We start from the raw sequence: 5,996 nt of genomic DNA on the forward strand, positions 1-5,996 counted from the left end.
AACCACAGTTGCAGCGATGCATTTGAAAAAAAATGCACTTGGCTTAAAAAAAAAAAAAAAAAAAAAAAAAAAAAAAAAGTAAAAAACGAAATGAACCATTTTTTATAATTTAATCTTTTTTATTTTTTTAAAAGAAAAAAGTTATTAAGAAAAGAAATTACAAAAGACATTTATAACTGATGAGTTACGTGTTCTTAGATTTTGAGAATACCTTTCTTGCATTTTTTTTCATTGAAAGAATTAACAACTTAATCCAAACTCGAGATGTATATGATAAACATAATTCAAAATAGTTTTTTGGCATTCCATGGAGAATAATAGATATATTTATCTCACTTTTCAGTGGTTAGTATATTTTGTAATTTGTTAGTTTTTTGGGTGATGGGTATATTTATCCCGTTACATATTAGTGATTCCTTTTGATTAGAGTGTAATTCCACATCCTAATTCTAATAAATAAGTAGAATTATGCCACGTGTCACTCTTTAAGACCCCCAAAATCGAGTTTTCCCGCTCATTTATTCTACTATAATTACGTAAATGCCATTGTATCCGGAAATTTAATCAAAATTCAAACTCATGCAATAAATCAGGAAATTCTAGCTCTCAACTGCATTCAAAAATTCAAGCATTAATTTGAAATGAATAAAGATTATGGAAATAATTTGAAAAAATATGTTAATCAATAATCAGATTCGAAAATCACGATTAAATTTGAAAGTTTGTTTATTTTGATTCCAAATTCAATATATTGCAATCATTAAATCTCTAAAAATCTGCAGTATTTTCCAGCAAACATAAATATCATTTATACGGTTATTTTGTTTTTACCATTCTGCTCCATAACAATTCTGCTCCATAGAAACCACAGCAAACGTATTCTTCTTCATTCTTTCTGATTCTGCAACAACTCAAGAATTATATATCAGGTTAGTGTATTAAAAAATCAGAATTATAAATATTTCTATTCCCTCCATGTTCTTATTTATATGTATCTATCACGTTCTCATTGTATGATTTCTATTCTTCTTCTTCTTTTTTGTAATTCTTCTTAATAGTCTACTTCTTCTAACTTTTCAGTTTAAAAGACGAAAAACTAATGAAGATTACAAGTTCATTTTCTTTAATGAGTATATATTAAGTCAGTTGTTATTGTCATGTGTTGATTTTTAATTTTTTTGTTTTACTCATTGTTATGTTATCTGTTAGTGTTAGTATGTTTCAGGGGTATTTTCGGTATAATTGTCGTTTTCATGTTTATGAGTACATTAAGTCAGTTGTTATTGTCATATGTTGATTTTTAATTTTTCTGTTTTACTTATTGGTTAGGATGTTCTGTACAGTCTAAAAGGTTGCTAATTTTCCTTACAATTCTATAATGATTAAATTTCTTGCAGAAAATGGAAATAGGAAATAAGGTTTACCTAAATAACATTGAGCAGATAGATGAAAAATCGCATATCAAGGTTCGGGTGCTTAAAATTTGGAACTTTGTCAGAAATAATAAAGTTTGTTCGATTGAAATGATCATCATGGACGAGGAGGTTTGTTGTATTTGATATATTTTTTATTCATCATTCAATATTAGACATGTTTCATGAACATAATAATTTTTAATTTTTTTTTTAAACAGGGTACACAATACCAAGCTCGTGTCTTCAATCAAAATTTCTCCAGATTTCGTCATCTTTTAAAGGAAGATGAAAGTTATATAGTTATAAAACCTAATATGGCTGCTGTTACTAATGGTTTTAGTTATACAGGTCATAAACAGACCTTAACTTTGGATTGGAAAAGCATCCTAAAAAAATGTGATGATTTCTCGGGTCCGGTCAATGGATTTATGTTTGTTGACTTTAATTGTATCATAGAACAAACATGCCCAAGAGACACATTCTTTGGTTAGTCATAAAATATGAATAAAATCATTTTTTTTTTCATTTGTTTTTTTGGTTATACAATTTATTATTTAAATATTACGAATTTAATTCAAAGTTTTTGTTGTGTTATCTGTTGTGTAGATGTTATTGGACATATCGTGTCATTTAGGCCTCTTGAAACTTCAAATCCAGCACCATCCAAGCATTATATAAAACTCACTCTTAGCAACCTAGAGTGAGATTATATTTTATTATTTATTTATTATTTATTATTATCTTTAATTATTCACAAATTAATATTAATATACTATTTTATGGTTTATTTAGTTCTGTACATCTGAAGGTTACTATTTTTGGAAGTCAAGCATATCAGATTTCAGAATACCTAAAAAATAACCCGACGGTTAATTTTGTTGTTATCGTGATGCAGTTTTTTAAGCTAAACATTTGGAATGGTTTGTATTCAGTCTTTATATATAGATGTTTATAATTACTGTTTTTATATAATTTTTATTAATTGGATATACATTTTTTACAGGTCTTGGTGAAGCTAAAAGTCATTTTGAAGTAACGAAATTATTCATAAATTCTGACATTTATGAAATAATGAGTTTAAAAATAAGTTAGTTTCCAATTGTTTTTTATTTTTTTATAATGTATTTTAAATTAAAAAAACACAAAACCTAATATTCATGAATCTAAATTAAACATCACAGGTTGAAATGTCATGACAATTTCGGAATAACTGAAAAAAGCATAACTACACTTCAAAGCTACTCTTCTTCATATACAGATGACTTTAAGGGCAATTTTCCATTAAAAACAGTCTGTGAGATCACCGAACCAATTAAGGTATATTGCATTATTTGATATGTTTTACATTTTATTTTTGCATAATTTATTTTAATAAGTTTTACATTTGATATGATACAGGAAATGAAGTTTTTATTAGTTGCTTTCATTGTTAATATAAGGCAGAATCTACCATGGTATTATGAAGCATGCAAAAAATGTGGAAAAAAAATTATCCCTGTTCCCAAAACCAATCATTCGTATACCAAACCTGAGGGAATTTCAGAAACTATGGTTGTCGAGTGTACAAATGCACAATGCAAAAAATCTGAATTTCAGTCAGTTATAAAGTATAGACATATTTATTTCTATTAATTTTGTCAATCTTAAAACAACAGTAACAATGACATAATTTTTATTGTTTTAGGTATATAATTCCAATTAATGTACAAGATTGTACTGGAACCATTGGATTGACTCTTTTTGATAGGGAAGCAAGGAGGTTGTTAAATATAAGTGCCTACGAGTTGAAAAAGATAGATGATGCGGTATATTATTCATACCTTTAAAATCAGAAAACTTTTACTTTATTTTTTTAATTTACTAAAATATATCTTACAGGCCGGAGACAGTGATGCCCTATTTCCAATGCAACTTAACGTGTTGAAAAACCGCAAGTTTGCTTTTGTTGTAGATATTACAGAATACAATGTCAACAACTATAATAACATCTACACAGTTCTCAGAGTTACAGAAGATATGTCCATTGTTTCTGAATTAGAAAGTAAAATAGAACTTATGGTAAGTAATCTTTTATTGTTGAAAATTTACAATTCTTTACTATTAAAGTACATAACGATTATCATATTTCCATTTTATTTTTTAGAGTATTCAATCTGTCTCCTTAAATCAAGTTGCTTTGGAATCCAATGATGTTGTACAGCCTGTTCAAAAGGTTTTTCATTTTATTTTATAAACTTTTAATTATATTAGTTATTTTTTTAAGGAATTAAACAGTTATTATTATTATTATTATTTTAAATTAGGATGTGATCTCACAAACAGACGAAAGTTTTACACCCTCAACAGTTGATAAGTCAACCGCAACAAGTCCAAGCAAAATATCATGTGATTTGAAGCGCAACCTCCAAGAAATTTATGATGTTGATTCTGGATATGATTTAAGTTCAACTAAGGCTAAAAGAATTTCAACCGCAGAGGAAACTCCACTTTTGATTCCAAAAAAGGAAAAGTGAGTTTCTATTGGTTATAAGACATTTAATATATTTTTATCATTTGTTTTGGTTATAAAGATATTTTGATTGCTTGGTTTGATTTTTATTTTGGGGTATTTAGGATGTGAAATATTATTGGTGTTGAATATTTTTGGATACTTTTATTGTTTTAAAGTGGACAAGTTAGTTGATTTTGGTTATAACTCAAATAAAATATATTTTGAAGTTTATTTGGTTGTAAATATTTTTTGAATTTTTTCTTAATATTTTAAATTTTTGGCCGATATTGCATATGGGGTTATTATTGTTCAAATGTTACAGGTCATCTAGGTTGTTAATTAGTATAAGGTTTTTATGATTTTTTGGCTACCCCTTTTAGTTAAAAACTATATTGCCTTTGTTGTCTCTTCCTTTAAGCATAATGCTATTGTTTATTTTCCCCTTTGAAGTGTATTGCTATTCGTATCTACTGGTGTAGTAGTATGTTTTATTTTTATATTCAATTTTTGTTTTCTAAATACTTTTTATTTGGTATATTTATGAAACTACAATTTTGTGATAATAATAAATGAAATTAGGATGCTATAATAAGTACAGGTAAAAATAATGCAAAAGTCTATTTGAGTCAACAAAAAAGACAGCAAAAGTCATTTTCATAAAACATGAGTGTTGACGAATCCTAGAAAAATCAACTTCAATTCATCAAGCACGCAATAAGCTATTAAAAATTATTTTATTTGTTTTTATAACACTAAATTCTAAACACATTAAAGATGAATATAAGTACATAAATTGGTTGAATAATTTGAAAACATACCTCCAGAAAGAAAGGTTATGACATTTGAATATCAAATAAGTACATTGTTATCATCCTATGCATCTTAGTGGAACAAATGGAACGATCTAAATCATATTAAAAATGACCTATTAAATTAATATACATATTTCCATATAATACTTTAGTCTATTTTCCATGCCTGTATTTTATCCTTTTTGGAGAATCTAATAAAGCTATCTCGAGCTTGATAGTTTCATACTTTTACAGGTGAAATTATATTGTGATTCAGGCTGCTTAATTTGTGCTTTATCTAATTTTTATTAAAAAAAATGAAAACTATGTTGGTATTCCTCTTAAACTAAAAAAAAACTACTCAATAGTCAATACTACAACATTTTACTTTCATTGGTTTCCCTTTAACCAGTTATTATCATTATTATGTTATTTTTTAGAATGTAACATTCCCTTTTAACGGCTGTTTACTTTATAATTTTTTTCATCATATTGATGAATCCTACTTTTTTTTCATTTTAAACCATTTAAATCTTATGGTTATACCATTGTACTTTAAAAAAAAAAATTTGGTTTAATATTAATGGAACATTCCTTTAATGACAATGTACTTTCATTGGTTTCTATTTAACCTCTAAATATCATAAAGTAGATGGGGAGCCCCCGCGATGCGGGGGTCGGATGAAACCTTTTTGGTTTGTTGCTTTCTCTATGTTGAGGAGATAAAAAAGATGAAAATGTGAATACATACATAATAGGTGTTTCTTATCTATATTTATGTTGAAGAGAGTTGGTAATGTGAAAAAATTATCACTTTATGTTGAAAAGCAAAAGGTACGGTTTAGTACCTGCCAACAGAATAGACAATTTCCAGGAGAATAAAACTTCATAAACATGGTTCACATGTGGTTTATTGTGTGTGTGCATTACAGTTTATATATGGAATGACAAAAAAGACATAGACGATAGATTATATTACTTAAAGGTGAATACAAGGCTAAACCATGCATCTGTTCATAAACAGAGCATCAAAATAGAAAACGATTTAAAGAGACCATGGATAATAAGATGACAAAAGAGTTGGAGATTTATTTGTTTTTGATCAGTCCATATATGGCTGATCATCTTCTGGAAGTGTTTTGAGTAGTTTCCTGAGCTCCTCAATCGTCGTTTCAGTTTCCTTCTTTAGACTGTAAATCGCCATGATTCTTTTTGATGCCACGTACGTACTGTTGTTGATGACTTCCTTCATTTCTAGGTAGTTGGTGTACTTTGGTCGGCGGCTCATGTTCTCCAGCA

The 5,996-nt window shown here is 27.5% G+C and overlaps 1 non-coding gene across 1 annotated transcript; it reads left to right on the top strand.

Moving 5' to 3' along the window:
• The first annotated feature begins 1,400 nt into the window (after window positions 1–1,400).
• Window positions 1,401–3,928, top strand: LOC111910473 (uncharacterized). Its single transcript, XR_008225003.1, has 11 exons — window positions 1,401–1,544; window positions 1,634–1,901; window positions 2,022–2,115; window positions 2,208–2,335; window positions 2,419–2,516; window positions 2,674–2,732; window positions 2,814–3,010; window positions 3,100–3,220; window positions 3,294–3,473; window positions 3,559–3,627; window positions 3,719–3,928. It is a non-coding gene; the product is annotated as an uncharacterized LOC111910473 (transcript).
• Window positions 3,929–5,996: the final 2,068 nt, after the last annotated feature.

The sequence above is a fragment of the Lactuca sativa genome, chromosome 1 (assembly GCF_002870075.4).
Source record: "Lactuca sativa cultivar Salinas chromosome 1, Lsat_Salinas_v11, whole genome shotgun sequence".
Taxonomy (NCBI): Eukaryota; Viridiplantae; Streptophyta; class Magnoliopsida; order Asterales; family Asteraceae; genus Lactuca; species Lactuca sativa.